The sequence below is a fragment of the Scyliorhinus canicula genome, chromosome 7, assembly GCF_902713615.1.
Source record: "Scyliorhinus canicula chromosome 7, sScyCan1.1, whole genome shotgun sequence".
In the NCBI taxonomy this organism is placed as follows: Eukaryota; Metazoa; Chordata; class Chondrichthyes; order Carcharhiniformes; family Scyliorhinidae; genus Scyliorhinus; species Scyliorhinus canicula.
The window spans coordinates 174,396,511-174,422,600 of record NC_052152.1 but is presented as its reverse complement, the minus strand read 5'-3'; the positions used below and the strand labels follow the sequence as shown (position 1 = coordinate 174,422,600).

Below are 26,090 nucleotides of genomic sequence, written 5' to 3'. Positions count from 1 at the left end.
TCAAAGTAGTCAATGAATGACTAACTAACATTCTGAAATAATGGTAAATTGAGCAATGCATAGGGTGGCATGGTGGCTTAGTGGTTAGCACTGCTGCCTCACGGTGCCGAGGGCCCAGGTTCGTTGCCGGCCCCGGGTCACTGGCCGTGTGGAGTTTTACATTCTCCGCGTTCCTGTGTGGGTCTCACCCCCACAACCCAAAGATGTGCAGGGTAGGTGTATTGGCTACGCTAAATTGCCCCTTAATTGGAAAAAAAGATTGAGCTATGCATGGAGGAAAACCCAAGGCTGACTAATGACCGTGTGTAGGTTGTAAATCTCAATTTTCAGACAGTGAAATGACTGTCAATATTGGCACCTTGTTAAATAAACTTGTTGGCTTTTTGGGGCAAAAGGCCCACTTTATTCGGGAACAGAGTCAGGCTGGATAAGGTTGTTGGCTTCATCAGCTCCGGCACAAAAATATCAATGTCTGAAAAACCACAGAAATGCGAATGTTGGCTGCCTTAATATGGGTAGCACGGACTAAATTTAATTGAAAGCTTGAGGCACTGTAAAATTAAGTGGTAGAAAGCTCAGTGCTGGACTCAAACAACTTAACTGAGGGAAATCTCGAAATGAAAGGTGAAGTTATTAGAAGGTTTTCTTGTGGTATTTGCATTGAAGCTGCTGTGACAGCAGATAAAATATTGTTTCAATTTTGTTGAACTCAGCCTGTGCTAATGCCCATTTATGTTGCTTGTCCAAAATAAAAGACCAAGACCACCAGCAGAGAGAGACCTGCCATGAAGAGTGTCGTAACGGCCTTTAAACAAATGATGATGCTACCATTCCCATTGAGGTAGTGGAAGGCACTGCTGGAGACCAGATGTTAAACATTTAAGGAACAAACTCGTGATTGTAGAACCATTAACGTCAATGTTTTTATAGTCTCTTGTTTTACACTCAGAACAATATTTTTGAAGTTCTGTACATTCAAGGCCGACGCGCATTGGGCAAGTGTGATTATACACTCATGAAAGAATCCCTTTGCTTTTCTTCATGGTTGATGGTCTAGAAGAAATTGAGTTGCAGAGGAAATCTAAAGATTGCCTATTGGCGTAATACTCTCTGTCACCACTGGGTGCTGCATAGTGCATCCTGAAAATGCAGAAAAGTGCTGACTCATAGGTGACCAACAGTTTCAAAAAGGAGATGAAAAACAGAAAAGGCTGGAAAACACTCAAGAGGTCAGGCAGAATCTGTGGAGAGAGAAGCAGAGTTAATATTATGGGTTGATGACCTTTCAAAAGAAATACCTATTAGAGATTAACAGTTTTTAAGCAAGTACAGAGGTAAGGAAAGGGAGCAAGGAAGGAAAGAATGAAACGGAAGGTGATAGGATAGAGGTCAAGAATGATGACATGGTTAGGTGGATGAATGCTGATCTAGGGCTGTAAAATGCCTAAAAGAAAGACAGAGGAGGAAGGTAGCAAGTAGGATCTTGTAAATTGAAGGTTCCCGGGACCAGTCATGAGGCAGAGAAAGATTTTGGTTTTTTTAAATTTAAAGTGTCCAATTCTTCCCCCCCCCCCCCCCCCCTCAATTAAGGGGCAATTTAGCTTGCTTGTACCATTTGTTTTCTGCAGAAATATGTTGTGAACTGCTTTACTAATCAGAGTATCATCCCCCGGCCCCGTATGTTGGTACTGAGGGGAGGGTACCCTGTTTCTCCAACACAAAATTAGTGTTTGTGTTGTTTGGCCTTGTACATATTTTTTACTGTTTTAATAAAAAGATATAGCAATCCACCTAGCCTTTGGGTTGTGGGGGTGAGACCCACACAGACACGGGGAGAATATGCAAACACCACACGGACAGTGACCCGGAATTGAACCCTGATCCTCGGCGCCGTGAGGCAGCAGTGCTAACCACTGTGCCACTGTGTTGCCCCATGAGGCAGAGAAAGATGCATAAGACCCTAAATATTCAGACTGCTTTGCCAGTTGTGTACCAATAAGAGATCCCTTCCTCAAGCCCCACCCAATACCTCCTCCACTCCCAGTGGCTCTAATGGTGTCTAATGGTACCGGCCTCCATTACCAACATCTGATTTCCAGGAAAATGGAAGCAGTGGTTTGAATCTAAAGTTGGGAAGCATTGTAGCAAAGTGGTTATCACTGCTGCCTCACTGCGCTGAGGAGCCGGTTTGCTCTCGGCCCCAGGTCAATGTCTGCGTGGAGTTTGCACATTCTCCCCGTGTTGCGTGTCCAACCCTCACAACCCTAAAGATGTGCAGAGTAGGTTCAAAATTTTTTACCCTTATTTTGAAACTGCTGAAGGACTTGGCTGCCAAGCTGGCCCTGCTCAAGTCGGAGAGAGAACCAACATGATAGAGTAGCAATTCTTCAACTTCGTTTGCAATGGGTGGAAAAGCTGTTGGGGGTGGAAAATCCAACAGGAGTTCCCAAATGGCTTTTACGTTGGCGGGATTTCCTGTCCGTATTTTCCACACATCCCCCCACCCCCTACTAATGTCATAACGGGTTTCCACTACGAAAGGTCGGGAACCCAATGACCACACATTAACATCTCATTAGTACCCTGGGTGTGTGTGGGAAGAGTGGTGTGGGCGTGGGGGGTGGCCTTGTGTCCGTAGACGGGATCCATTTATTTATTTTTATTTTTTGTACATTGGGCGCTCTTTAAAAGGGGAACACGATTTCTTGAAGGCTGAAGTTGCTGATGGGGCAGGCTCATTCAGAACCCATTCCGTTCCTCGCGTGACATTACAGGACCACCTCTAGGATTTTCTTTTAGCAAAATGTCAAAAAATATGGGGGGAAGAAACAGCCGTGTGTGGCATACTGCTTTTTCCGCCTGATTTAACACTTAGTTGAAAAATAATGAAATTCCACCCTTTATTTAACTTAACATCTCCAAATGCATCCAGTACTTTTCAGATACTACCTTGTTTTGTTTGCACTGCGTGCTGAATTTGGGTGCATTTGAGTGCTATAGTGAGAGTTTGGTGACTGAGGGAGTTAGGTGAGGAGGGAGTAAGGAGCTCCTTTTCATTTAATTTCCTACATTTCCTCAAAGACGGTGAAGGGAGCCGGGAGTTTACCGAGAGTAGAGTTGACTGGTGCAGAGTCGGGGGGTGGAGTTCCAGTTGGTCCACAGGGCAGCTATATTCTGGAAGGTAAGAGGGGATGGAGGCTAGGGCAGTTGCATTCTCCTCCTGTAGGATGTGGGTGGTGAGAGATACCACCGGTGTCCCCGCTGACTAGACCTGTGGGAAGTGCACCCAGCTCCAGCTCCTCAGAGACCGTGTTCGGGAACTGGAGCTGGAGCTGGATGAACTTCAGATCATCCGGGAGGCAGAGGGGGTAATAGAGAAGAGTTACAGGGAGATAGCCACACCCAAGGTACAGGCAGACAGTGCAGGGATCCCTCATGGCCGTTCCCCTTCAAAACAAGTATACCGTTTTGGATGCTGTTGGGGGATGGCCTACCGGGGGAAGGCCCTAGCGGCCAGGTCTCTGACACTGAGTCTGGCACTGGGGCTCAGAAGGGAACGGGGTGAATAGAAAAGCAATAGTGATAGGAGACTCAATGGTTAGGGGATTAGAGAGGAGATTCTGTGGTCACGAGCGAGATTCCCGGAAGGTATGTTGCCTCCAGGGTGGCAGGGCCAGGGATGTCTCGGATTGTGTTTTCAGGATCCTTAAGGGGGAGGGTGAGCAGCCAGAAGTTGTGGTGCACATTGGTACCAACGACGTAGGTAGGAAAAGGGGTGTGGATGTAATAAATGAGTTTAGGGAGTTAGGCTGGAAGTAAAAAGCCAGGACAGACAGAGTTGTCATCTCTGGTTTGTTGCCAGTGCCACGTGATAGCGAGGCTAGGAATAGGGGGAGAGTGCAGCTGAACACGTGGCTGCAGGAATGGTGTAGGAGGGAGGGCTTCAGTTATTTGGATAATTGGAGCGCATTCTGGGGAAGGTGGGACCTGTACAAGCACGACGGGTTGCATCCGAACCAGAGGGGCACCAATATCCTGGGAGAAAGGTTTTCTAGTACTCTTCGGGATGGTTTAAACTAATTTGGCAGGGGAATGAGAACCTGGCTTGTAGTCCAGCAACTAAGGTAGCCGATGTTCAGGATGTCAAAGCCTGTAGTGAGGCAGTGGGGAAGGTAACATTGACAAAGGAGAGCACTTGCAGGCACGGAGATGGGTTGAAGTGTGTATACTTCAACACAAGAAGCATCAGGAATACGGTGGGTGAACTTAAGGCATGGATCGGTACTTGGGACTCCAATGTGGTGGCAGTCACGGAAACTTGGATAGAAGAGGGGCAGAAATGGTTGTTGGAAGTTCCCTGTTATAGGTGTTTCAATAAGATTAGGGAGGATGGTAAAACAGGTGGTGGGGGGGGGGGGGAGGGTTGCAATGTTCATTAGAGATAGTATAACAGCTGCAGAAAGGCAGTTCGAGGAGGATCTGCCTACTGAGGTAGTATGGGTTGAAGTCAGAAATAGGAAAGGAGCAGTCACCTTGTTGGGAGTTTTCTATATGACCCCCAATAGCAGCAGAGATGTGGAGGAACAGATTGGGAAACCGATTTTGGAAAGGTGCAGAAGTCACAGGGTAGCAGTCATGGGTGACTTCAACTTCCCAAATATTGAGTGGAAACTCTTTAGATCAAATAGTTTGGATGGGGTGGTGTTTGTGCAGTGTGTCCAGGAAACTTTTCTAACACGGTATGTAGATTGTCCAACCAGAGGAGAGGCCATATTGGATTTGGTACTTGGTAATGAACCAGGGCAAGTGATAGATTTGTTAGTGGGGGAGCATTTTGGAGGTAGTGACCACAATTCTGTGACTTTCACTTGAGTAATGGAGAGGGATAGGTGCGTGCAACAGGGCAAGGTTTACAATTGGGAGGAGGGTAAATACGATGCTGTGAGACAAGAACTGAAGTGCATAAGTTGGGAACATAGGCTGTCAGGGAAGGACACAATTGAAATGTAGAACTTGTTCAAGGAACAGATACCATGTGTCCTTGATATGTATGTCCCTGTCAGGCAGGGAAAAGATGGTCGAGTGAGGGAACCATGGTTGGCAAGAGAGGTTGAATGTCTTGTAAAGAGGAGGAAGGATACTTATGTAAGGCTGCGGAAACAAGGTTCAGACTGGGCGCTTGAGGGATACAAGATAGCCAGGAGGGAACTGAAGAAAGGGATTAGGAGAGCTAAGAGAGGGCATGAAAAATCTTTGGCGGGTAGAATTAAGGAAAACCCCAAGGCCTTTTACACATATGTGAGAAATATGAGAATGACTAGAGCGAGGGTGGGTCCGATTAAGGACAGTAGCGGGAGATTGTGTATTGAGTCTGAAGAGATAGGAGAGGTCTTGAACGAGTACTTTTCTTCAGTATTTACGGATGAGAGGGGCCATATTGTTGGAGAGGGCAGTGTGAAACAGACTGGTAAGCTCGAGGAGATACTTGTTTGGAAGGAAGATGTGTTGGGCATTTTGAAAAACTTGAGGATAGACAAGTCCCCCGGGCCTGACGGGATATATCCAAGGATTCTATGGGAAGCAAGAGATGAAATTACACATTGATGCAATGATCTTTTTGTCCTCACTGTCAACAGAGGTGGTACCAGGGGATTGGAGAGTGGCGAATGTCGTGCCCCTGTTCAAAAAAGGGAATAGGGAGAACCCTGGGAATTACAGGTCAGTTAGTCTTACTTCGGTGGTAGGCAAAGTAATGGAAAGGATACTGAGGGATAGGATTTCAGAGCATCTGGAAAAGCATTGCTTGATTAGGGATAGTCAGCACGGATTTGTGAGGGGTAGGTCTTGCCTCACAAGTCTCATTGAATTCTTTGAGGAGGTGACCAAGCACGTGGATGAAGGTAAAGCAGTGGATGTGGTGTACATGGATTTTAGTAAGGCATTTGATAAAGTTCCCCATGGTAGGCTTATGCAGAAAGTAAGGAAGCATGGGATAGTGGGAAATTTGACCAGTTGGATAATGAACTGGCTAACCGATAGAAGTCAGAGAGTGGTGGTGGATGGCAAATATTCAGCCTGGAGCCCAGTTACCAGTGGTGCACCGCAGGGATCAGTTCTGGGTCCTCTGCTCTTTGTGATTTTCATTAATGACTTGGATGAGGGAGTTGAAGGGTGGGTCAGTAAATTTGCAGACGATGCGAAGATTGGTGGAGTTGTGGATAATGAGAAGGGCTGTTGTCGGCTGCAAAGAGACAGGATGCAGAGCTGGGCTGAGAAGTTTAACCCTGAAAAGTGTGAGGTTGTCCATTTTGGAAGGACAAATATGAATGCATTTCACCCCCACAACCCAAAAGATGTACAGGGTAGGTGGATTGGCCATGCTAAATTGCCCCTTAATTGGAAAAAATGAATTGGATACACTAAATTTATTTTAAAAAAGGAGATTTGATAGCAGTGTTCAAAATCATGGAGGTGTTTTGATCAGAATAAATAAAGAGGAACAGCAGGTTCAATAGCCAGAGGACACAGAATCAATATGAATGTCCAAAGAGGCAATATGAGAAGATAAAATATGCAACATTATAAAAGTAAAGTAAAAGTCGCCATAGTCCTTTTGAGAGAGAACTGACTGGTGGTGTTTTAACCCGAGGGTCAACACACCTCAGGCGAGGGCAAGGTTGAGAAGGCGGGGCCTTCATGAACAACCTCAGCCAATACACGAATTGAATCCATGCTATTGGCCTCACTCTGCATCAGGAACCAGCTGCCCAGCCAATTAAGCTAAACAAGTCCCCTCTGGAATATATTGCCTGAAAGGGTGGTGGAAGCAAATTCAGAATGAACTTTTGCGATGGTATTACTGATAGAAATGAGGCTATGACAGGTGAGGACTTTGAGAGGCTTGTTATCACTAAGGAGGGAGTGATGGGCAAGCTAATGGGGCTAAAGGTAGACAAGTCGCCTGGCCCTGATGGAATGCATCCCAGAGTGCTAAAAGAGATGGCTAGGGAAATTGCAGATGCACTAGTGATAATTTACCGAAATTCACTAGACTCTGGGGTGGTCCCGGTGGATTGGAAATTAGCAGACGTGACGCCACTGTTTAAAAAAGGAGGTAGGCAGAAAGCAAGAAATTATAGGCCAGTGAGCTTTACTTTGGTAGTAGGGAAGATGCTGGAATCTATCAACAAGGAAGAAATTGCGAGGCATCTGGATAGAAATTGTCCTATTGGGCAGACGCAGCATGGGTTCGTAAAGGGCAGGTCATTACCAGTGCAGTAGATAACGGGGAGCCAATGGATGCGTTATATCTGGATTTCCAGAAAGCCTTTGAAAAGGTGCCACACAAAAGGTTGCTGCATAAGATAAAGATGCATGGCATTAAGGGTAAAGTAGTAGCATGGATAGAGGATTGGTTAATTAATAGAAAGCAAAGAGTTGGGATAAATGGGTGTTTCTCTGGTTGGCAATCAGTAGCTAGTGGTGTCCCTCAAGGATCCGTGTTGGGCCCACAATTGTTCACAATTTACATAGATGATTTGGAGTTGGGGACCAAGGGCAATGTGTCCAAGTTTGCAGATGACACTAAGATGAGTGGTAAAGCGAAAAGTGCAGAGGATACTGGAAGTCTGCAGAGGGATTTGGATAGGTTAAGTGAATGGGCTAGGGTCTGGCAGATGGAATACAATGTTGACAAATGTGAGGTTATCCATTTTGGTAGGAATAACAGCAAACGGGATTATTATTTAAACGATAAAATATTAAAGCATGCCGCTGTTCAGAGAGACTTGGGTGTGCTAGTGCATGAGTCACAGAAGGTTGGTTTACAAGTGCAACAGGTGATTAAGAAGGCAAATGGAATTTTGTCCTTCATTGCTAGAGGGATGGAGTTTAAGACTAGGGAGGTTATGTTGCAATTGTATAAGGTGTTAGTGCGGCCACACCTGGGGTATTGTGTTCAGTTTTGGTCTCCTTACTTGAGAAAGGATGTACTGGCGCTGGAGGGTGTGCAGAGGAGATTCACTAGGTTAATCCCAGAGCTGAAGGGGTTGGATTATGAGGAGAGGTTGAGTAGACTGGGACTGTACTCGTTGGAATTTAGAAGGATGAGGGGGGGATCTTATAGAAACATTTAAAATTATGAAGGGAATAGATAGGATAGATGCGGGCAGGTTGTTTCCACTGGCGGGTGACAGCAGAACTAGGGGACATAGCCTCAAAATAAGGGGAAGTAGATTTAGGGCTGAGTTTAGGAGGAACTTCTTCACCCAAAGGGTTGTGAATCTATGGAATTCCTTGCCCAGTGAAGCAGTTGAGGCTCCTTCATTACATGTTTTTAAGGTAAAGATAGATAATTTTTTGAAGAATAAAGGGATTAAGGGTTATGGTGTTCGGGCCGGAAAGTGGAGCTGAGTCCACAAAAGATCAGCCATGATCTAATTGAATGGCGGAGCAGGCTCGAGGGGCCAGATGGCCTACTCCTGTTCCTAGTTCTTATGTTCTTATGTTCTTATGTGTATTTTTTAGAGTTCTGCGTTTGTTTATATATATTCTCTGTAGGTAAGGGTAAAGCTATATCTCTGTGTCCCGGGTTAATCAAAGGAAATGTTGTTGGAGTTAGATTGTCTGTGCAATCTAAGGGATTAAAGAATAAAAGTGTTACCTTTCACATTTTGCAATGATACCTTATACTTGCAAGTAAACGGAGTAGATTTGACATTTGCATTTGGGGATAAGCATTGAAATTGATGTGTAGTTGCTGCATTTCAAAGGACACTCAAAGGTGACAAAAATAACAGCTGCGTTTTTGAGGAGAATTGTGAATAAACAGGCGTAGATGTTTTGAATTTTGTTGACCCAAATTAAAGGTAAAATAGGGACAGTGGCACAGTGGTTAGCACTGTTCCCTCACAGCGCCAGGGGACCAGGTTCGATTCCAGCTTGGGTCACTATCTGAGTGGAGATGGCATTTTCTCTCCGTGTCTGTGTTTGTTTCATCCAGGTGCTCCAGTTTCCTCCCAGAGTCCAAAGGTGTGCAGGTTAGGTGGATTAGCCATGCTAAATTGCCCCTTAGAGTCCAAAAGGTTAGGTGGGATTGCGGGGGTGTGGTGAGGGCGTGGACCTGGGGAGGATGCTCTTTCAGAGAGTCGGTGCAGACTCAATGGGACAAATGGCCTCCTTCTGCACTGTAGGGATTTTATGATATTATGAGAGATTTTATATTTGAGTTTTCAAAGGGCTACTTAAAGACAATAGAAAACTGAGATGACAGAAGTGAAAAGAGCATTTATGACAACAGGGCTTCAGCTGTAGTGAGTTGCTGTGCAGAGGTATTTCACTGAAAGCCAGCTCATATGTTTTAGAGTGTGCTGAAAAGCAGTAAAAGTATTTTAATCAAAGAAAAGCAACTCACTGTTGGGCCAGGAGAATATTTGTTCTGAGAAATTGTGTGCCTTGAACCTCCCTTTGGAAAGATCACATCAGCGTGGAATTGTTCTGGGAAGTTGTGGATTGTACTATTCAAAAGGAAAGTAATCTCTCAAATTGGGTGGTATTTCCTGGATTTTATGGTTGAGAATCTATAAGGGCTGTTGCCAAAAAGATTGTTTTACTGTGCACCTTTGATATCGCATTTTTGGGATTATTTTGCAAGAATTTGTATCTTTTATCTTGCGTTTAAGTTGTTTTGATCACTTTTACTAAACATTTGAATTTTTAATGTATTAAAAGTTATCACTGAAGTCTGTGCTTTCATGTGCAGTACCTTTTCCTCCTTGTTTCAACAATACAAAAAGAAACAATCAAAAGAGACAGATTTCAACCTGATGTCTGGCTTGTTGATCATTAACATAGGCTGCTTTTTTTTAGAAATGTATTTGCGGATGTCGACGTCACTGGTTAGGCCAGCATTTATTGCCCATCCCTAGTTGCCTTCAGAAGGTGGTGATGAGTTGCCTTCTTGAACCGTTGCAGTCCCTGAGGTGCAGGTAGACCCACTCAGTGCTGTTAGGGAGGGAGTTCCAGGATTTAGACCCAGGAACCGTGAAGTAACGGCAATATATTTCCAAGTTGGGGTGGTGAGTGACTTGGAGGGGAACTTCCAGGTGGTGGGATTTCCAGGTATATGCTGCTTCTTCTTAGATGGTACTGGTCGTGGGTTTGGAAGGTGCTGTTTAAGGAAACATGGCAAATTTCTGCAGAGTGTCTTGTAGATGGTACACATGGCTGCTCCTTTTCATCGGTGGTGGATGGATTGAATGTTTGTGGAAGGGGTAGTTTGTGCAAGCTGCTTTGTCCTGGATGGCGTTGAGCTTCTTGAGTGTTGTTAGAGCGGTACACAAGTGGAGTGTATTCCATCACACTCCTGACTTGTGCCTTGTAGATGATGGACAGGTTTGGGGGGTCAGCAGGTGAGTTGCTTGCTGTCGGATTCTAGCCTTTGGCCTGCCCTGGTAGCCACAGTATTAATATGACTAGTCCAGTTCAGTTTCTGATGAATGGTAACCCCCAGGATGTTGATTGTGAGGGATTCAGCGATGGTAACACAATTGAATGTCAGGGGCAATGGCCATGTTCTCCTCTCTTGTAGGAGATGGTCATTATCTGGCACTTGTAAGGCACACCAATGTGGTTGACTGTTAAAAATGCCCTCATAGATGAACAATAAATGCTGGCCCAGCCAGCAACACCCACATCCCGCGAACAAATACAAAAATAAAGAATGTAGCTTTCTACTTGTCAGCCCAAGCCTGGCTATTATCCTGGAGCTGAGATGATTGACCTCCAACCATTACAACCATCTTTCATTCTCTCACTCCACAGTATAAATATTTCCCACTTTCTCTGTCTTTTAGCTTTGACAAAGGGTAATCTGGACTCAAAACGTTAGCTCTTTTCTCTCCCTACAGATGCTGCCAGACCTGCTGAGATTTTCCAGCAGCTTCTCTATGACTACAACCATCTTCCTTTGCGCGAGGTATGAAACCAATTAACGGAGAGTTTCTCCCCTGATTCCCATTGACTCCAGTTTTGTTAGGGCTCCTTGATGCCATACTTGGTCAAATGCCGCCTTTATGTCAAGGGCAGTCTCTCTCACCTAATTTCAGGCGTTCAGCTCTTTTGTCCATGTTTGAACCAAGGCTGTAATGAGGTCAGAAGCTGAGGGATCCTGGCAGAACCCAAACTGAGCATCCATGTGCAGGTTATTGCTGAGTGCTACTTGATAACAATATTGATGACTCCGTCCATCACTTTGCTGATGATGGAGAGTTGGCTGATAGGGCGGTAATTGGCTGTGTTGGATTTGTCCTGTTTCTTGTGCACAGGATACGCCTGGTCAATTTTCCACATGCCCGGGTAAATGTCAATGTTGTAGCTATTCTGGAACAGCTTAGCTAAGGGTGTGGCAAGCTCTGGAGCACAAGTCTTCAGTACTATTGCTGGAATATTGTCAAGGCCCATTGTCTTTGCAGTATCCGGTGACTTCAACCATTTCATGATATCACGTAGAGTGAATCATATTGGCTGAAGACTGACATCTGTGATGCTGGGGACCTCCCGTGGAGAGCGAGATGGATCATCCACTCGGCACTTCTGGCTGAAGATTGTTGTGAAACTTGTAACACTTTCCAAAGAAAATGAATAAAAACTTGACGGAAAAAACCTACAGAGCTTTTCTTTTATAAATTTAGAGTACCCAATTCATTTTTCCAATTAAGGGGCAATTTAGCATGGCCAATCCACCTACCCTGCACATCTTTGGGTTGTGGGGGCGAAACCCACGCAAACACAGGAAGAATGTGCAAACTCCACACGGACAGTGACCCAGAGCTTGGATCGAACCTAAGACCTTGGCGCCGTGAGGCTGCAGTGCTAACCCACTGCGCCACTGTGCTGCCCTAAAACCTACAGAGCTAAGGGGAATGGGGAGGGCTAAGGGATCTGGGGAGTGGAACTAATTGGACGGTTCTACCAGACAGCCGACACATGTACGATAGGCTGAATGGCCTCCTTCTTTGCTGTATCATTCTATAACTCAACATAATCTTCAGTTCACTCCCTTTCACATGGTCAGCACTAATGTATCTACTTGGATTCATCTTTCTGTTCACAGTGCAAGTATGTGCTATTCTTCTGTGCTCTAGATTAGCTCCTGTTATACAGTCAGTGTATCAGGATTTCTTATCAAATTCCATGAGAATTTAAAGGGCGGCAGGTTGGCGCAGTGGTTAGCACTGCTGCCTCATGGCGCCGAGGACCCAGGTTCGATCCCGGCCCCAGGTCACTGTCCGTGTGGAACTTACACATTCTCCCCGCGCCTGCGTGGGTCTCACCCCCACAACCCACAAAGTGTGCAGGGTAGGTGGATTGGCCACACTAAATTGCCCCTTAATGCGAAAAAAGAATTGGGTACTCTAAATTTATAAAGAAGATTACAGAAGAACTGAACCCTGCAATTGTTAGCATCTTAGGCATAATCTGCATCCACAAGGATAGCTATTTTTAAAAGTTTTATCTTGCAAACCTTTAAATTCAAAAATGGCTTTCTATATTTCTGCTTAGATGGATTAATTAGTGCAACATTAATATGTACAAAAACTCGAAACTAGTTACAAAGACCTCCTATTCTCTGTTGTCTTTTCTCCATCGCTTATTTATTTCTTATAGCATGACTGAATTATTTTTTAATTTTTTAATGTGAATCCATCTTTTTTTATAGAAAAAATGGAATTTACAGTCTGCACCGGCCCTTGGAAAGAGCACCCTAATTAAGCCCACACCTTCACTCTATCCCCATAACCCACGAACCCCAATTAACCATTTTTTGGGACACTAATGGCAATCTAGATTGGCCAATCCACCTAACCTACACAACTTTGGACTGCGGGAGGAAACCGGAGCACCCAGAGGAAACCCACGCACACACGGGGAGAACGTGCAGACTCCACACAGGCAGTGACCCAAGCCGGGAATCGAACCTGTGACGCTGGAGCTGTGATGCAGCTGTGCTAACCACTGTGCTACCGTGACGCCTTTGCTGACCCATTGCCTATTTTTAGAAACTGTGTAACTTTGGTGAAAGTTGATCTTTAATTATCTAAAAACTGATTTAAAAAATAGTTTCATTTAAATTCCTAATCGAACACAAATCTTCCATGAATCTCAGAAATATGAACGCTAACCTCCCTCAGTATTATCTGCTCCCTACAGCTTAGCAACTTATAAAATTCAACCTTGGTTTGGCCAGATTGCCATTTCTTGATTTTCCTTATCTCCTTTCCCATCTGGTCATGTCTTACACTTTCTACATTAACTCCTTCATTAAAGCTTTAAAGAATAATAAAAGGATTGCCACCAGAACAATTGGTGACCCTTTTTATAGCATGCATATTTCATAACTAATTCAAAGAATAGAAAGTGGAAGTTGGAATAACGTGTTGGTACATCAGCTACTGGGACTTGCCTAAAAACAGGAGTCTCACTTAACATACAAAATATTAATCTAGATTTTTTAATGTTATAGGTACTTATTAAATTACCAGGTTATTATTCCATTATTTGATATTAGAAAGCTATCTGATGACAGCGGCACGGTGGCGCAGCGGTTAGCACTGCTGCCTCACGGCGCCGAGGACCCGGGTTCGATCCCGGCCCCAGGTCACTATCTGTGTGGAGTTTACACATTCTCCTCGTGTCTGCGTGGGTCTCATCCCCACAACTCAAAAGATGTGCAGGGTAAGTAGACTGGCCACGTTGAATTGCCCCTTAATTAAAAATTTGTTTTTAAAAATCTATAAATGGTAATTTTTTTTACACAATCAACTTGAGAATAGGTGTTGACGAAAATAGAGACAAAGCATATGTTGTCAATGTTGTGTGATGGGATTCCTAATCCTCCAATGAGAAGACGTGACAGCATTATCATATGCCTTAGCAAAGAGAAGTTATTAAATTACCAAGTTTCTAATAGTTACTTTCCTTGTGTTGTACAAATCTCTTAACTCATTACCTAAATGTGAAATTGAGCATTCATTTCGACTACAGAAAGATATATTCTAAACCTAGAAGTACCTCCTGAGCTTTGTTCTACATTTAGTGTCCCTGGTGCAGACTTTGCAAGATTCAGTTAGGGAATAGGGGGATTCGGAGACTTGGGGAATAAAGAACAGTGAACGCTATTCATATTCTGCATCATTTACTTTCAATTAATCCTGAATTGCTGACGTGTTCTCCTATTGCAGAACATTCAGCACCAGGAGTGTTAAATCATACTAGGTCAGATCTAAAGTCATGTGTGCATTTAACAGGGAAAATCGAGAAGTGCCCTGACTTTGTATTTGAATATGATTCCATTCATCCTGATCGATGATAAACATCAGTCATGTGAAATAAATTATTTCCCAAAGGTCTTCATATTATATTCTGTTTATACCATGCATTAAAAGTTAATGTAGTAAATAATTAGGTAAAGTTAATTAGGTAAATATGGGTTCACTGGCTCACTGTATTCCTTTGTGATTTAATAAGTGCCTCAGGAGGGAGTGCCAGCATCAATTAAGCTTTTGTTGCCCCTCAGTGGTTCGAGTGTACTGTCTTACGTATATAGACCAGGTTCTCATTTAATCCCCATCTGTACTGAATTAGTAATTGCAATGTCACCGGTGGTTAGTAGTTTGCCTTAGTGTCCTTGGGATAGAGAAAAAAAACAGTAGATAGGAGACATTGCCCCTTCTGCTTGCTATTTAGTGATACCCAAACTATTTTATGACAAGTGTTGGATGAGGGACAGTTGTGGTACCTCCCATTAGCCAATAGCCTGCCCTTACTCACTGTCTAGGTTGCATAAGAAGGCTGTCCACTTGAATGAGTTACCGAAGACTGTTTTCATAGAACCATACTCCTCTGTGAACCATTGTGCTCCACCTTTAGGAAAGGAGAGGAGAAAATTTGCACAAAGAAAATTACAAAGAAATATTAATATCATACATTAACTTCATCATATTTGAAAATATGTGTCATGGAAACAATCCTCAAAAATAAATGCTATTACTAAAGCAAATGGCAATTACATTTACCAGTAGTTTCAGAGATCAGCTATTGTGCCTCAGAGTTGTTAAAGTAACTGCATGCCATCTGAATTGCTTAACTGTTTAAAAGTTCATGCAACTCAATTTTATGTTGTTTCTAAGTGACAACTTTTCAGTAGAGGGATGCACATATACCGATGGCACAAAGCTTTTTTGGATGAGCTCCAATGTAAAAATGGTCCTATAACTTAGGGGTCAAGTCAATGATCTGACTCCAAATGTGCTGAACATTGAGAAGTAAAGACACTTGTCAAGTGCAAAGCTCATTCAGGCTGGAGTCCAGAAAAATGCAATAGTACTTCAAACTAGTACTAAGCGACATTTTAAATGTAGCCAGATAGTCTATGCATGTGTCCAACCTAGTTCTCCTGTCAATGTGACCACGATAAGGAATTTGTTTACCTCACCACAGCTCATACTGTACAGATACAAGTCAGATTGTATTTCTGGTTTAGCCTAGGTATTCCTGTTAGTGACATGAATGTGTTGCATGGGGGCAGCACAGTGGCGCAGTGGGTTAGCCCTGCAGCCTCATGGTGCTGAGGTCCCAGGTTTGATCCCGGCTCTGGGTCATTGTCTGTGTGGAGTTTGCACATTGTCCCCGTGTTTGCGTGGGTTTCATCCCCACAACTCAAAGATGTGCAGGCTAGGTGGATTGGCCATGCTAAATTGCCCCATAATTGGAAAAAATGAATTGGGTACTCTAAATTTTAAAAAAATAATAAATGCGTTGCATGTATTCATTTTTATTGCTTTATCCTTTCTTTAGGTGAGCAGTAATCCCAATCATTTGCTAAAATTGCCAATGTTCAGGCCACAAAATACACAAATATTTTAAGAGTAGTTGCCACATACCAAGAATCACATTTTTAAAAAAAGATTGGAAGTAAACAAAATAATATCAGTGATTTCCTTCCGGTTTTATATCGAATTCTCCAACAGCAAATACCCTTCAATTGATACTTCTTAGAGCAATTAGTTTTTAATAGAATCATAGAATCACTACAGTGCAGAGGTTATTTAGTCCATTGAATCTGCACTGACCCTCCGAAAGAGCACTCTATCAAAGCCCAATCCCCCACCCTATCCCCATAACCCCACCTAACCTTTAGATACTAAGGGACAATTTATCACGGCCAATCCACCCAACACGCAAATCTTTGGACTATGGGAGGAAACTGGAGCAACCAGAGAAAACCCACTCAGACACTGGGTGAATGTGCAAACTTCACACAGTCACTCAAGGTCGGAATCGAACCTGGGATCCTGGCACTGTGAGGGAGCAGTGCTAACCACTGTGACACCCAATAGATGAATAAATATGGAAAAGAGATAGGGCTGCTACCCTAGAAACACCAACTGGCTTGGGCAAATGGACCTGCTTGTTTTGCCATTTGTGTGTAATTGTGTGAATGAAGAAGGATGATCACACACTGTAGCCAACTCGACAGAGAGTGGCAGTAATGTTCTTCTCTGCATGCGAAAAAAAAGAGGATGTGGAAAGCAGTTAGATAGCTATCACAGATTTCGGGCAATTGCTCCAATGTTCACTGGCGACCAAATCCACTTTGTTGTCATTGTTTTTGTCAGCTTCCCACTCATCCTACTCCGCTGACCATACCTGTCCATGGAAATCTATTGTAGTGTGCGGAGCAATATTCAAAAGGCTGCAGTTTTGAGAAAGAATCATCCAGACCCGAAACGTTAGCTCTCTTCTCTCTCCACAGATGCTATCAGACCTGCTGAGATTGTCCAGCATTTTCTGTTTTTGTATTGAAATAGGTTTGTTTTATTCTCCCCGTGGTTGCATCACTACAACCCAAAGATGTACAGGGCAGGTGGATTGGCCACAGTGGTTAGCACAGTTGCTCCACAGGTCCCCGATCCCAGGTTCGATTCCCGGCTTGGGTCACTGTCTGTGTGGAGTCTGCATTTCTCCCCGTGTGTGCCTGGCTTTCCCCAGGGATCTCCGGTTTCCTCCCACAGTCCAAAGATGTGCAGGTTAGGTGGATTGGCAGGTTAGTTGGGGTTACTGGGTTTAAGGGGATAGGGTGGAGCTGTGGGCTTAAGTAGGGTGATCTAGTGCAGACTTGATGGGCCGAACGTTCTCCTCCTGTAAATTGTATGATTCTGTGAAATCACCCCTTCGTTTTGTTTAACATCGGTTAGATGATGAAATAAATTAGTGGTGTTGGGGGGGGGGGGGGGGGCGGCGGTGAGGGGAGATCTCAGATAATCCAAAACGTGAGCGTTTGAACGTGGTTATCGGAAGCACGTGTAAGTGAGTAGCGAATTGAAACGAGGAATTTCATTTCATTGAGTGATAAATTGAAAGTGATAACCGGGTTACCATTAAATCCAGGCTTATGTGAGTGATAAAAGGGCGGGAGGAGCATTAAAGCTGCCGCAAAGGTATACAACATTAAGGATGTAGAAATACGACATTTTTGTTAAAGCTACTGTGTTCAGTCACATGGTAGAGATTGGCCTACCTAAGTGTTGATGGCTCTAAGGAGCAGAAGCAGGCAGCGTGTTGTAAGCAGAAAATCATGTACATCGTACCAATCAGTTGTAGAGCAACATGAAGCAAACTGGAATTTACCTCATGGTCTGAAAATTGAGAAATGTCAGATGTCTACAGAGATGTTAGATTATCAGCTGCAAAGCCTCAATCTATCACAAGTATAGCTATGTGCAGTAAGGCCATGTAGAACATACAGAGATGTTACAAACAGCTGGAAGAAAGCTCGTTGACCACAAACGCGGGATATGCGTTGTTGGGAAATGTTATAGGCGAATCAGCTTTTTTTTTTTGAATTTAAGGTGCTGCCAAAATACAATGAAATCATGTTTAACACATTTAACCAGTCACTGGGCTGTTAGGTTCATGAACAAAATCATTTCACAAAACGAGTGTCCCATGTTGAATAGGCAAAACCTGACAATGGATCAATAGTGAGTTTAGCGCGGTTACTGGGGATTCTATAAACAAGTGCAGGACAAAATCTGCTTTGGGGCAAATAAGTTCGCATCAGCGTTATCTGCACTTTACAAATAGCATTCCTCTTCATAATTATATTTCTTTATTTTACCAAGCCACTCATTCCACTCATTCTAAATATTATTCTCGGTAGATCCGATGAAAGATCACAGTTTGACTGCTGTAGCCACTTAACAAGTTTCTAATGAATCAAAGAATTTATAGAAATGTCGACATATTTTTAAATCGCTAACTCGGTTTAATGAAAGCAGGTTTCTCCTTTAGAAAACCAATCGATACTGACGCCCTCCAAAGAGTAACTCGATCATTAACCGGTAGATGGGGAGCTGTGTTTAAACGTCGACTCCATTCACGGCTGAAACTCACAATGATAATCTCCACAATCTGTACATATGTTATTTCCAAACGCTAACCATTCCCCAATATCACCGCTTACCGGAAAACCTCGAAGTGACCTTGTGAGGAGGAGAAATTGGCATCACACTGCTCAGTGATTTGGTGTCTGCCGCCTCTTCAGCTCAAAGATTGACTTCTTAAGCGGTTTCTTTATCGGCAATCGAGGCGTAACTTTTATTTATCGATCTGCAGTTGCCTAAAGGCTTGCTTGACCCGATCCACGAATCAGGTTTTATTGGATGGCAATTTTTAATAAAAGTGCTGGAAATGATCAATAGGCCGGGCAGCATCTGTGGAGGGAGATGCGAGAGTTAACGTTTCAGGGGCTATTAACTTAAAAGCTGGGGGAAGGTCACCGGCCACCAAGGTTCACTCTCTATCTCCACAGCCAGACCCGCTGAGCATTTCCCGTGTTTATTTCAGATCTCTAACATCCGCAGTATTTTGCTTCTGAATCAGTGGATGGCGAAACTGGGTCAAATCTGCGGGGGGATTTTTTTTTGGGATGAAACATTTGCGAACGCGGAAAATGAGACCCGCACAAATGCACAACCTCGAATCGACAGCGATATCACTTGATTCATTTCGGGTTTTCGGTTATTATTTATTATTTACACAATTGGTATTTTGTTTGTGTCTGGCCAGATTTGAAGTCAATAATAATAGTAACACTGGGATGAAGCGATAAACAAAATACTCAGTCCAACAATGTATAAAAGACAGAACTGTCTCCACAAAACACCAATTGTACAAATAAATTAGAAAGCCAACAGGTAAAGTAGGAATGGAAACTAAAGAAACAATCCATTTAACAAATAAGAAAAAACAACTTTTCATTTTTAGTTGCCTGGGAATTATTAAATGGTTACGTACCAACGTACTTATACTTCCCAAGACAAGTTATGGAATGAACAGGAAATAGTGTAACCACATAGCAAGATTCGTAAAGAAATATAGGTTCATGTTCGGAGTGAAGATTGATCCGAATTTGGGGGGGGGGGGGGGGGGGGGGGGTCAGTTATGGTGAAGGAAGCCCATCCTCAACAGTGGCCTGCCTTCTCTTGAGGTGCTGACGGAGCCGCTCTCTGTATTATCTACATTTTTGGGTTCCTTTTTAAATTGTTGATATAATGTAGTTTTTCGTTGATATAATTGAAAGCTTAAAGGAGGTACAGTCCACGTTTTCCCCAAGACAGTACTGATGTGTTTCTTCATTGCCTATTTCAGAGGTTAAGGCAGAAGGGGGACAAACTGCCTTGATGTGTTGCTGGGACGCCCGTTAACGGTATGGAGTTACAAATAAACCAATCTTATTTTGTTAACCATTCGAATTTAACTTAAACTTTTTAAAATGGAAAACCAGTCGAAAACAATTGAAATGTCCTTTAGTCGATTAACTGTAGGTATATTTGTATTGCGGAAATAGGGAGACTAAAGTGGGACCTTTAATTACAGACACACAAAGAGCTAAAGGCATATTAACTATATATATCATGACGTTCTACATGCTCGGGATATATTGAACTATCGTGCTTGTGGCGCCAGTTTAACCTTCCTGTTGTATGACTTGTATATCGATGTTTTAAGAATCTGAGAATATGCTATTACTGGCAGAAAAAAACTAATTCCAAATGTATTAATGGCGGAAACTGCAATGTCATCAGTGTCATTTGAACTCTTATAGATTACCTTATTTTCAAGGGGGGGGGGGGGGTGGACAAGGGACAAAATGCTGATGGTAACAGGAGCTTCGGGGAGCATTACTGCGCTAAATATACCCTGGATTGCAATTCAGTGATCTTCATAAAGAGCGATTATTTTTGTAATCCTTCCTGAAATTGAACTATATCAATTCATCCGTGCTTATATTTTTAGCATCCTATTTTTGTTTATCCCCAAATGGCTGGTATCTATTTCAAAATTTACCTCGGGAACACAAAGGGGTATCAAATGTGTGCATCTGATCCTGTCATTGGAAAATTAAACTATTGAACGGGCTTACAATATCAATCCTGCAAAATGCAGTATTGCATTTTCATTCTATTGTGCGCCCATCATACAGTTCGTTGTATTCAGCCCATTTGTAACATTAAATATTCAAATTTCCACGCACATATTCGTTTAACCTTCATAAGAAATGTTAGATTTGGTGCGGCACGCTCCCATTCAGTAAATCACATCTGGTCAAGGTCTCAAAATACATCTCATCAATTGTTAACACTCTACCCTCTGAGCTAAAACGTTTCCGACCCCAGCCCGTTCCCAGGAATTAGGCACTGCAATGCAGGGCTGAGAAGAGTGCTGCGCTGTTGGAGGTGCTATCCTTAGGACAAAGGCCCCATTTATATGTAGCAGTGGTTTGGGAGAATGTACAATTGGAAGCTTTGGGGAAACAAAGCCTATTCCAGGGTCGGGCCTATGATTCCTCCCTCGAACAACTAGCGAAAACAAACTGATCGCTCATCTATATCATTTTGGCTTATGAAGCTTGCTCGGTGTACCTAGAAAACATTTCAAAGCAATTCCTTGGCGTTGAGACAGAAGTACACGTCCGCAATGTCCATGTTGTTTAGCGGATAATTTTGCTCTAACCTTGCTTTGTTTCGTCGTACACCAGCAGATAATTAGGGGGCTAAAATTACCGTTTTTAAATTCTGGTAGGTATTAATGCAAATTGGAAAAACAAGGGTGGAGGGGGACTTGATTCAAAGATGGAAGTGTCCAGGACTGTAATGCTGTTGTGAGCTTGAAGGGGGCGCTCTATGTACAGCCGTCACTGCAGTTAGAGTGAGGGCCAATTCTCCTCTGCACTGGTGCAATGGGACAGGAAACTCAAAAAGCTTCACTCCTACACCATGTTGAACGAAAATATAAATTTTCCAGCATAGCCAGTGAAGATATCTCGTTTGACTATCAATGGTCTCTTCGAATTGCTGCAAATAGGAACAATTTTGTTCATCGATGCGGCACTAAAAATGTGATGGACATATAGTTCCACCCAATACCAAAAACAATCAGGTGCTGCAATGGACCATTCTGCTAAACGGTGGTTTATACTAACCAAGAGGTAGATGGAGGAGAAGACAGCGAGTGACAAACGTATGTCAACCGGCGCTGTACCATTGAAATGAATGGAAGCAATGGATAAAATTATGTTTTGCGAAAACCTATCATTTTGAATCTCTTTTTTGGGGTCTAATACTGTTTCTCGGTTCCTTTTCACTGGCTCAGTATCCAAGACCATTCAGTGCGTCTGCTGGCGGCTGTCCTCCATCTGCACACACATACACACACAAAACAAAATATCAAAACGGGTATTCTATTACTTGTAATTTTGTACATATCGGAATAACTGTTAGAATAGAGATTTGCAATGCAAGACAAAAGAATCGCAGCAACTCCCGCCAGTTTCAGCATACGGTGGAATAGAATCTTCGCCAATCAAATCTTCCTATGCCCACAGAAGTGGCGAGCACAATAAACACTAGTAACCAACCACACGAGGGCCCTTTTAATCACTGGAAATGTTCAAACTAGGTGTGCAGATCTGACAGGGATCTTGACAATAAGGATCTTGAAGTTGTCCACAGCGATCTGATGTTTTTTCAAACAATCCGATGATGTAAGAGCGGCCTCAGCTAGAATGACGTAAAGCTGATGATGATTACATATCCTCCGATCGATTTGTCAAAATGAATGAATTCTCTGCATCTGATGGTGCAGATTGAATTCAACGCCAATTTGTCCCAATGCGGCTTAATTAACCTGGCTGTACTCTTTTCCTAGTCCAGTATTTACACACACATGCTTAGCAATTGAGGTAGCACAACGACAAATGAGCACACAGTGACACACTTTAAAATAACACTTTCTGCACGTTAGAGGAGAAAATTCGACCTGCACCCAACACATTAGGTCGAGTTTTGTTTTGCTTTGCTGAATTCTAGGTTGGACAATAACATGCAATTTTTTTTAAAGCTCATTGACATAGGCCAGAAACGCAGTTCCACCATCACAGATGGCACTTATGATATCGGCCATTTCCGGATCTCTTTTAAATAATCCGCTTACAGCAAATTCGTGGGATATATGCGACTGTATATTGACATTTGTGAATGTGTTAGTAAGATTAACAGGAGATATCCAAGAATTTAATATTATTTGACCAGGACTAGATTAATAGTGTAGGATTTAAAAAACATTTTTTAAAGCTGCCCTTTATTTCAAATGTTGTGCTGAATTTCTGTAAATGCGTAATAAAAATAAAACGCCTTTGTGTTAAACATAGCTAAACCCATTATTTAGAATCCTGCAGCATTTTACGAGGTTCTTGTAATAATGTAACAATGGCATTGAACAATGAAGAAATTATTGTCATTAACCTTGAGATTCCATTAAGTGAATTGACTTCATTCTATTTGTGGCTCCTGGGGAATGGAGACTGGTGGATAGAGAGAGAGAGACACACACACACGTACGAACGCAAAATAATTTCAACTGCTGAAACCAGGGTACTTTTTGTTCAAGCAAATCTGCTATTTAATCAATTGAGATGGTGAAGGAATACATGAGAGAACTCGCCTGACCTAGCCGAGAATTGATTTTTTTAAAAGTACAAGATCTACCAAACTGTGTATTTACAAGACCGCGCCTCACTTTACAAATACAATGTGGTGATAACTGGGAGAATTCACAGCCAATCGTCAAAAAGAATAACACAGATCACAACAGCAATCGCAAGCTTTCCGCTTCGATGTTTGCGTCCCGACCCATGTTGCAGTTAATTTAATGACCGCAGATCGGGCAAGCAATTTCGCGGCAAACCCTCAGATACTTGAACTGAAACAATGCTTCCAAATTTGTTCAACAACGAAAAAAACACTGGTATCTTATTTATTAAAAGAGTCGGTCTATTTGATTAAATAGGCGTATGATGCTGCTGTTGAGTGTTGCTTTAAAGGCTGTTGCGTCCAATTAAAGTGGAATTGAAGTTTGATGGTCCCTCTCTTGGCATTCACCGCGTGCCTTAATTGTATGGACATTAAATCAAGGTCCGCTGTGAACACGTAGAGCAGGACTCAGCATCGCCAAGTGTGACACACACTGCCCGTTTGCCTAGAAATCCCGAATCAAACAAGGTATGATTTAAACAAAACAAAAATCCACATTATTATTTCTTTAAAATACCCACTGGCCGAATGTTCGGATAACAATACATAACACACGAAAGCAACAACACCGTCATTCTTCCGGATCCTAAGGTCCGTGCTTCTGTAGTGCAAAGATACAAAAATAAAACTTTAAAATTTAAGGAGCCCTTTGCTCTTGTTTCCAGTTAATCTCCACGCTCAAGACCAGCCCGTTATGATCGATTGCAAAATCCGGCTTTTCTTCCCAAATTACAGTGTAGACAGGACATTGCACATCATTATTCCGCCTAAACCCGTAATTACAGTGTATAGCACCATTAGCGTTTTTTTAATAGCAGATTTACCGATTCCATTGCCGAATAGCCTCTGCGTCAGATGAGAATGTCCCTGACACATCCATTGTTAACGAACTCCAATGCGCTGGCTTTTTGTTTTGCTCCACTTGAACAGAGCGGAGGGGGGAAAGGGGGTGGGGGGGGGGGGGGGGGGGGGAAGCGATTGATCTCGCGGCAATTCACTGTTTTCACGATTATCTCGTTCTACAATGCCGAGGAGAAGGCATCGGCAGCTCTTCACAGGCACCAGCAATGGTTAAGGGCTGCGATCAGCGGAAGAACGTCGGTCTTCTACTCTTCTATCCCAGACTGTTAAAGAGGCGAGAAAGCTTCTGCAATTTATCCGGTCTCTTTATCGGACTAGAGGCAGTTTGGTCCAGTCCTGGCGTGCAGCTGATCTGATCCAGTCTAACGGATTAATCGCTCTCCATCCAGACAAGCGACACATCTGCTGATTGGGTTCAGCACAAGAGGATTACATTGGACCCATGACGTCATTGCTGGGCCAGAAGTTCTCCTCCATTAACCAAATCCTGATCAGCAGGATGTCCTTGAAACTAAAGGAGTGAAATTCTAAACGAATACCATCTCGTAAACAGTTCCGTTTAATTGACGTATTACTAAATCGCAAAACCCCTCTCCTGTAAAACAATTCTGTTTGGGGTCCAAATCTGGCACAAGGTATTATTCAAGCACAAATGGGCACGATTCTAATTTTTAGAAAGAAATATTTTCCATTGTCCCTTTTGGCACCAAATATTAACTTGCCGCATTTCTGGTCAAAATATTAACTCTCCCCACGTTGCTTTTAATGTCAGATATGCATTCGCCGGCTGCCCCTGGATACATCGACATCGCACATTAATTGTCTTTAGCAATGTTAATATTTTTGAATTAACATTTGGCTTTAGCTATCTTTAATTATCCCACCCCCCCCAAAAAAAAAGCATAAACAGAAATGAATGCATTGTATAGTTGCACCTTGTTCAAATTAGATCAAAGTGCTGAAGGATGCACGGATCTTGGTAACACTTTGAGAACGGAACAGATCGCTGTCCATGGTATTGAAGCGAATCAGCACTTTCTTAACCTGTAAGGGTGACCTCATTGTTACTTCATCCGGACATATCTCTGACAGTGCTGAATTTCTGCTGGCTAAGAAATTAAGCAGGACCTCTAACTTGCATCTAAATGCGTTTGTTGAATGGAAATGCTCTATTTAGTGCATATGTTACATATAGGCAAATCGGAGACAGGTCCATTCTAAGGGCAAAAATAAGGAATGCGACGTTTATTTAAATTTAAGTATTTATGCATACGAGTGCAGCAAGAATGGGGGACAATACCGTTCGCAGTAATATATATGGATACAAGTTGGACTATTTTGTTTAAAGGAACTATTCTATGTTTTAAGCCACGTATCGTTCAATACACAGGTCATTGATGCTGAATTCTCTGCTGTTAAATCAGTTACTTTTTAAAGACGGGTCTGTGATGTCACTTAATATATGTTACCAAAATTACATTTGCGGAAATGCTGGATGACAGATTTATAACAAAACACTAAACAGATCAATAGATTAATTAACATTTACATATCGCCCATGAGGTATCCAAATTATTTGTTCATGCAACAATGCACTTGCATTGTGTTAGATTTGAAATATCTATTTAAAATAACCACAAAAATATTTTAAAGCCTTTAGTTCTGATAAAATATCTTTAAAGCCCTTAGTTCTGTATCCTTCAACACATTTTGTATATTTTGAAATGGACAATTGAAATAGAAATTAACCGTGGCTTGAATTTTAAAACAGTAACTTGGGAATTGCAAAAAATGTTTCTTGATTTCAGGTAAAAAAAAACAAATCTCAGAATTGAAATTGATTGACAGGATTTCTGTAAAATGTTAAATGAAGTGGCATAAGTATGTAGTTTCCTCTGGTGTCACATTAGACACTATAGAGCACAAGCTTACGTATATATTATGCATAATACAAAAATATATTTATTCTATATAGATATATAATAAAACCACTTAGTTACAGATTCTAAACATTAAGCACCTTCCTAAGACTCTGCACTTCAATTTCTATAGACCGCAGTGGAGGGCATGCAAACC

General features: G+C 42.6%; 1 long non-coding RNA gene across 2 annotated transcripts; it reads right to left on the bottom strand.

Annotated features, from left to right (window-relative positions):
• Positions 1-898: 898 nt before the first annotated feature.
• Positions 899-24,147, bottom strand: LOC119969557. Of its 2 annotated transcripts, none has more exons than XR_005461407.1 (4): positions 23,978-24,147; positions 18,524-18,773; positions 14,830-14,922; positions 899-1,241 (listed from the first exon to the last, which is right to left on the bottom strand). It is a non-coding gene; the product is annotated as an uncharacterized LOC119969557 (long non-coding RNA). The 2 variants fall into 2 exon arrangements; XR_005461408.1 differs by lacking the exon at positions 23,978-24,147 and adding an exon at positions 21,545-21,735.
• Between the last annotated feature and the right edge of the window lie 1,943 nt (positions 24,148-26,090).